The 8,200-nt window shown below is 35.5% G+C and overlaps 1 protein-coding gene across 2 annotated transcripts in view; it reads left to right on the plus strand.

Annotated features, from left to right (window-relative positions):
- Positions 1-4,936, plus strand: part of enpep (glutamyl aminopeptidase) — a 61,193-nt gene extending 56,257 nt beyond the window's left edge. Inside the window, exon 21 of one of the 2 annotated variants that reach the window (XM_056269045.1) lies at positions 4,926-4,936. The gene's annotated coding sequence lies outside the window, so the exon portion shown is untranslated. Of the gene's footprint in view, positions 1-1,354; positions 1,365-4,925 lie in introns of those variants that run through there. The other variant, XM_056269046.1, reaches the window with a different exon arrangement.
- Positions 4,937-8,200: the final 3,264 nt, after the last annotated feature.

Genomic DNA, 8,200 nt, shown 5'->3' on the forward strand with positions numbered 1-8,200 from the left:
AGGATATGCAGAGAGACCGATGCTACACCGGGGCCGTAACAGTTCTGAAGGTTTTCTACACTTTTTTACTCTTGCTAGCTTCCTGATTTGTCTTGTATTACCAGACCGTTACTTGGGTTAGGTTTCTAAAAACTGGATAGACTGCACTGATGTGTACATATGGGTAGTCAAATGTTATTAGTTTCTCTTATCAAAAAAAGAAGAAGAAAGATTTCCGAACGAGCCATTTTTTACAGCTCGGCTTCAGTCTTTAATGCTGGTGAAGAACATTTGAGCTGAAAGTTAAGTGTTTTCACAGTGCAATGAATTCCTTTATCTGAAAAGATGAAGGAAAAATGTGTTCCTCATGATATGATCCCTTTAATACGCCACTGTCACAAGATGCAGAACAAGGCAAAGGCCATCACATTTTATCCATAGGCCCAAGGAGCAGGCCCAGATTAACGACTGGATCAAACAGGCTGTTATTCATGAGCCTCTAACTCAAAGTTGCCTTGAGCTCTAAGACATTATATATATCTATTATGGATATTATCATATATATATTTTTTTTTCTCACATTGAAGCTCATTACCAACATGGTTATTCTTAACTAAAACTGCAATTAAATGCATTTTATCATGCATTTTATCTAAAAATACATTTACATCTTACATTTAGCAATCGTATTAACTAATCTTACAGTCGTGTTAACTAAGAGCTTGTAATGGATTAATGGACATTAAATGTAAAATGTAAGAGCCAGGGCCTGATGTATAAACAAACGCCATTTTCCACGCACATTTCGAGAATTATAGAAACTAAACTAGGCATAAATATGTACGCATCGTACGGACACAGACTGGAGTGAGCCAAGTAATTAAGTAAACAGAATGATTTAAAAACTCATTTTGATAAACACATTTAGAATAAATACTCTCATTTATGGGGTTAAGCACTGAAATGATTATCCAGAAGTTACAATAAATAGTAATATTTGTAGTGGATGCGGTGCTTTTGAACACATTTCCTGTGGCATGCTGTTTTAATGTTTTAACTAACAAGGTTAGCTTTTTGATAATTCTGCTTTAAATTGTGTTCTAAATAGCAAACCTCGTGTTTTGAGAAAATATTTTTGCGCAAATAATGATCAATGATGCACACTTACTCTTAATATTAAAGTTGATACTTAAAATACTCTTTTAATATTAAAAGTATATTAGCATCATGCTTTTACCTAACTTTTAACACATTTTTAAATAATTGTACGTGCGTATATTTTCAAGATATGTTTTAGAAAAATATACTTGAAGAGAAAATTCTGTTTATTTTTTAAAAGTGTATTTATTTGCACTTTACTTAAAGCTGCAGTCCGCAGTTTTTCCTCTTTGTCGCCATTTCTGTTCGAATTCTGCAATTGCAGTCATTCGCGGAATTATTAACTTTACGTGAGTTGTGCCTCGGCACGGCACAGCGCGGATGAATCCAATGTTTTAAGGAGAATGTGCAGCTGTCAGTTGCCGAGCTGGTGTGGAGACTGTCATTCACAATAACAGATTCTACTTTTTGGAAGTATGACCAACATAAGAATTTTCGCCCTAAAATGTCATCTGAACAAGTAACATCCACTTTTGTTCTGACCAACTAAGGGAAAAAAGCATTGCGGTAAATCACACTGATTAAATCTAACGATCGCTTATCATATCACGTCAAACCGAGCAAATTATACTTTGTTCTCAAATTGTTAATGTTAACAACATCAGCATTGCGTGACTACATTCAAAGCCCTTCAGATATTTATCCTTGTCTTTGCATGGGCCCGGTTGCAGTCTCTTTTTCCAAACTCTCAGTCCAAAGTCTTTTGCATTTTACAACAGGTGAATCTCCAGTTGTCACTGGTGATTGTCGTTTGAACCTGGATCCGCCATCAAATTAATAAGTTTAATTATATCAAGTGCTGTGAGAAAAGGCTATAAATCTCCACCTCCAACATCATCACACGCAACATAGCCTACTAGCCGAGACTCCTTCTTTATGTGTACAGATGTGACGTAATGACGCAAAGACATGCTCAAATTTCCCGTGGAAATCCACCAGTACCACTGGAATTAAAAACATTATTACAAGCTTTTTGAAGCAGTTTTGAATCGAGCTAAGGCAAGCAGATAGTTTTGAACACTGGCTGGTTATTTACTTGCTCAAACATTTATTTTGGATAATTTTTAACCCAAATAAGTTACGGACTGGAGCTTTAAAAATATATTTTAGGTATATTTTTAACTGTGTGCTGAAAATTATCATTGTAACAATGCATTGAAAGTATACTTTCAAAATACATTATAGTATACAATAGTATAGTGTACAAAGTATAGCTAAGTAATATATTTGTTTATTAATGTGCATTTGTTATTGAAGACAAAGTGTGCAATTTGTAGTATTTGGAATAAGCCAAAGGTATTACTTAGCATATACTTTTCACTCAAATATAATACACTTGGTATATTGCTTATATGTTTCGAAGACACTTGATATTAATAATCAAGCATGTAATTAGTCCCTACACACACACAGGCATAGTTAAAGTATACTAAGTATATTTGAAGTTGTTCCAATTTAGCACACAAAAGTACACTAAATACACTTAGTTATGCTTTACAACAATTTAATACCAAAACTAAAATATACTTAGTACAAAATTAGTTGTTCCAAAATAGCACACTTCAAGTTAACTAATCATTAACACACTTAAAGAACACTGAATTAGTCTGGCTGCAAGTATACTTAGCTTTTTTTTTTTCACCAGGGAAAACTCAAAAAAAAAAACACAACTGAACAGACACACTGTCAACACCATATAAACAGGCTCGAACACATACTGACCTGCTGTAGACATGCGTCAATGTGTTGTTAATTTTCTTGTCGTATCGGTAACGTCTGTAATCCTCCATGGCATCTTTGAAGGCAATCACGGTGAGCACCACGGCTAGGGGAATCATGGTAATCTCCTTCTGAAATGCTTCCACCACTGGGACCCAATTCAGCAACACCAGGAACAGGAAGTACAGATTTGCCGATCTATTGCAAGAACACAAATGTGTCAGTAACACACAAAAACCTCTAAATACAAACACACCATTAAATCATTTAGACATAATATATTCAGCTCACCTGTGAAACTGCTGGAACAGATTCATGGGTATGAAACTGATGAGTGTATACTTGGTTGTCCGGATGCTGTTGTCTTGAAAGCCCTCGGAGAAGCTGTGGTACTCCGCATGTTGTGGACCACATTGTGATACCACCACTCTTCTCTTTCCACTGAGCCGCTGAACCAGAGGGTCTTGAGCGTCCAGGCTGCTCTTAGGTGGAAGTGATGAAGGAGGAGAGTACCAGCCCCTCCTCCTGTCTGTGGATATCAGCTGCAGACATCTGTGTCGAACCCAGTGGAGCCGCTCCATGAGGACGACAGCCAGACAAAATGGTGAGGTCCCTGTCTGCACTACACACAGCCCTCGTCCTGAACACACATATAAAATTACTATAAATCCAGAGTATACTCCTTGCAATCTGCCATTTCTTCTTTTTTTGAAAGCATGAAACCTGTTTAACAGGCTTAAGTTGGCTGAAAGGCAGAAGTCAATGCCATTTTCAAGTTAACCACATACTTCCCTACAAAATGGAAAGAGGAAAGAGTGTTTGATTCGTTTCAAATGAAGCAGCTTATATTTCACACAGGCCAAGATACAAGAGGCTTCACTTTTCTGAAGGTCTTTGGTGGACATGTTGCAAGAATAACATGACCCAAAATGAGGAAGCAGAAAAATGACACACTAAAACGACTATATAAACACACACAGTGTGCAGATAATAGGTGGCCATAGATATGTTTCGTTTAACTAGGCTAGTTATGTGAAATGTTGGAAGCAAACAAATGTAAACAAGCATTAGATGAGGACTTTATCTATAGCTTAAAGACCCACTCCGATGAAAATAATGTTTTTCTAGGTGTTAACATGTTCTTGTGGCATTTTTCTGATGTTAGAGGACATATCTTGAGAAAAATAAGCTCAAAGTTGTATTTCTGAGTATTTCTACATTCAAATGGCTGTGAATCAGTAGCAGACGCTAAAATGCCGGCTAAAATAGACTGGAGTTGTGACGTAGTAACTCCAATGGGCGTCTCCACATGCGACGTCTTGGAGTGAAATAATGATCGGTGATCGGTGATAACTTTGATTAACTTCGGATAATAATAATTAACGTGTATATAATACTGTTGCCCCACCGGTATTGGGGATGTAAGCTAGCGGGAGAGACAGAGCTCTCAGCAACGGGCAGGGGGAGGGTCGTCTCCGTGCCAACGGCTCCGCCCACAACGCAGAGGCGAATTGCTAATGAGCTACTGCCGCTCTGCTGAAGCGAAGTGCCAGAAAACGGCACAGGTTTTGTGATTTTGGCTAAAAATGGCATAATCATAATTTAAAGACCACTGGGAATGTTTAAAAATAGCTCAAAATATGATCGGAGTGGGACTATTCTATCCTCTACCCAACATTCAACATGCTTTGACTAGGCTAACCACATCATTCTATACCAATTCCGAAATAGTATCTTCTAGGCAAGGCAAGTTTATTTATATAGCACATTCATACACTAGTATGGTAATTCAAAGTGCTTAACACAGAAAGGAATTAAAATAATCACAAAATAAAAGCAAGGAAAATTAAAAGAGTTATAAAAGCAATTGAAAGAGATAAAAAGATTATAGAGTTATAAAAGGAATTAAAAGAGTAAAAAGATGATACATAGATAAACTTCGCATCTGGCAAGTATCATATTTCTCACAGCTGCTTGTATTGCTATGAGATTTTCCCATGTTGATTGTACTGTGTCTGTGGTGTTCTTTCGGCACGCCTAAGAAATCTATCGCTCGTCTCCAATAGACCCGATTTTTCCCTAAAACCAGATAGGAGCTCTAGGAAAGGAATCGATCCAATCCGCACCCCAAAGATTTGTTTGGAGGCTCTAGGACTGACTCCAGTCCGCACACCACAGAACCGATTTGGTCCCCGACCTCGAGTTTCACATTAAACTCACTACTCTGGCGTTCTAATGTCATTTACTGATATTACTGACAAGTTCAAAATACCTAAAAAACATTATTATAAATATTGGCAAATTAGGAATTTTATACGTACTGCCCGGGGGCAAGGACTTGCTGAGCCAGAGCTAACTAATCTGGAGAAATGTGTATCTAAACCAAGCCTTGGTGGAGGACACATATCTTGTTTATACAACATGTTATTGTTAGGTTCTCAGGAGTCATCTACATCCAGACTTGCCATGTGGGAACAGGACCTTGGATTGAAGATAGATAAGGAAAAATGGGAGCAAACATGTCCAAAAGCCCAAATACAGACAATTAACAGCAGACTAAAACTGTTACAGTACAATTGGCTTATGCGTACCTATATAACTCCGGTGAAACTAAACAAAATTTATAGCAACATACCAGATACCTGTTTTAAATGTAACAGTGCAAAAGGCACATTAATTCATTGTATGTGGGAATGTGATAAAATAAAAGCTTTTTGGAAAGAAATTAATAATATGATATGGCATATAGTCTCAGTTAGATTGCCACTGGATCCGGGGCTTTTCATTATTGGTATTCCTCCTGATAACTGGAAAATTAATAAGGACACTCAAGTATTGATTGACATGTGTATTCTACATGCCAAACGGCTCATCGCCATTTATTGGAAAAAGATAGAAAGGCCTACTATAACTCGATGGTTAAGAGAAATATCTTCATGCATTGCAGTGGAAAAGATAACATATATTCTTAAGGGTAAAGAAGACCAATTTAAGAGGATTTGGAGTCCCTTTTTATTATTTATTGAGCATGGGGATATGAACAATATAATAGAGGAGGAACAAAATGGTTGATTAGGTATTATATCCATTTTAAAATATATTTTAATTTGCACTAACCCTATTTTATTTTATTTCTCTTATCTGTGACTATTATTGATTGCAGTGTATTGTTAACTCTGACTTCCAAAGTACACACTTCATTATCCAATGTTGGTTTGTGCTTTTGCACTTTTCATGTAATACGAGCCCCGGTGTTTTTTTTTTTTTTTTTACATTATATGTGATGTTACAGACATGTGATGTACATTGTTGTGTAAGTGTTTAAGAAAAGGCAATAAAAAAAGTATTACCAAAAAAAAAAAACTCACTACTCTACCACAGACACAGATATATGAGAATGAATGCAGAAGCTATGACAGAAACTTTAATAAACTTTTTTTTTTTGCTCTGTGTAGCCAAATCAAAATGATAATACATAGATTTTATTTGTCAAATCTCGAAACCGTAATAATCAGAATAACCTTTTTTTTTTAAATGGAACATAAATGGCTTCCATATTTGTTTTATGTTTTGTATCATATTCGATACATCATGCTTTTATGTCTCATATAGTATGATATAATTAGAATATGGAGCTTATACTTGAGGAGAAAAAAAACACCTCAGTTTTATTCAAGGGCTCAAACTTTGCAAAAATATGCAATTTGGTGCAGTTGCTGTTATTTATATGGCCTAAAAATTAGATTAGATTCGAATAGCTTGTAATGTAAATTAGTGAGGTTTTATTACACATAAAATGAATAAAAAATAAATACATAAATAAATGATGTATGGATAAACCAAAGTTGTTTCAGTCAAGTTAATGTTCATCTCGCAATAACTATTGAAAATTATTATTACATTTACTTAATAAAAATCTAAAAGATTCCATTGCAAAAGACACGTGTACATGTCATTTTCAACATGTAGATAATTTAGAGGATGTATGTATCAAATGTAATACTGAATGCTTTATGGATAAACAAAATTTCTCAAATAAACTGAGAAACACGTTAGGAAGCTCATGCAGGCCTCTGAGAAAATTCACATACTAGTTACACATTTATTACTCAAGTATTTCTCAGGCTAGGTTCACATTTGACTCAGTTTCTGCATAGACACATACCCTAAGTCTTGACTACAAAAAACTATCGAACATTTTCAACATTACTGCCGAGGGAAAAAATATATGTCATTGAAAACTAAACGGGCATGTTGTCAAATGATATGGGAAGTTGTCACAATCGAACTTGGCATTAAACAGCCTATTACAAGCTTTTCTGTAAACAATTGTTTAAACAAAACATTCAATTGTTTTGAGTTTTGACCAGCAAATGTTTTAAATAACTTACACAACCTGAACCACGTGCTACTTTTAAGACGCGAAAAGATTGTGATGAAAACATGGTGATGCTTCAAATTATGCTTCGTTTTACACATCCGGAAACACATCCGCAGACACCTATAAATCAGGTACAATAAATGTGTATGTGACCTCGAGTAAGTACAGGTCAAAAGAAATGTAAAATCATAAAATGCTTATGTCGGCGGCATCATGGCCCGAGATGTACTTTCTTAAAGGACCACATTTTCCAGATAACAAAGCCTTAAACTTACCGTCGAGTCACGGACTGCCCACATTTCAGAGTAAGTATAATCCTGTACAAAATAAATCATGCATCAGCGCTTCCGTTATTGTGTTTAACGGTCCACCAGTTACATTAAATATAGAGCTACCGAACCTACATCGGAGAACTTGCGCGCGAGCACCAGTGTGCTGCTCAATGGATTGGTCACCCACACTACTACAACACCCACAACTATCTCTCCTGTGTGTGCCAGTATTATCATGCTTCGGCAATCTAAACAAATAAAACATTTTATTTGAACGTAAAGCATATATAATCCTTGATTACCAGCATCTCAAAAGGGATTTTGAGTAAAATATACATATTTTTTATTACATCTTACGTTTAGTTTTTCTTTCTCTTTTAAGACATGGGAAAAGTTTGTCTGTACAAAACCTGTTATTTTGCTTGGAGAAAAATAGTCCGAATAAGTTAGAATTAATTTAAATAAATGTTAATCGAATTTAAAATCTAGATAACGTTAACTTATATACAGTACATGATTTTGAACTTTTAATTTGAAATTTTGTGAGCGAATAGTTCCGGGTTCGTTCGACTTGACAATAATGTATAAATGTGACAACAGTGAAATAGTTTGTTGGACTTTAACACGTAAATTTAAGTATGTCAAATGTTTCATTAATAAATCCCAGAGTACAAACAACATCCTGAACATC

The sequence above is a fragment of the Rhinichthys klamathensis genome, unplaced genomic scaffold, assembly GCF_029890125.1.
Source record: "Rhinichthys klamathensis goyatoka isolate OS25496 unplaced genomic scaffold, OSU_Roscu_1.1 h1tg000280l_1, whole genome shotgun sequence".
Lineage (NCBI taxonomy): Eukaryota > Metazoa > Chordata > Actinopteri > Cypriniformes > Leuciscidae > Rhinichthys > Rhinichthys klamathensis.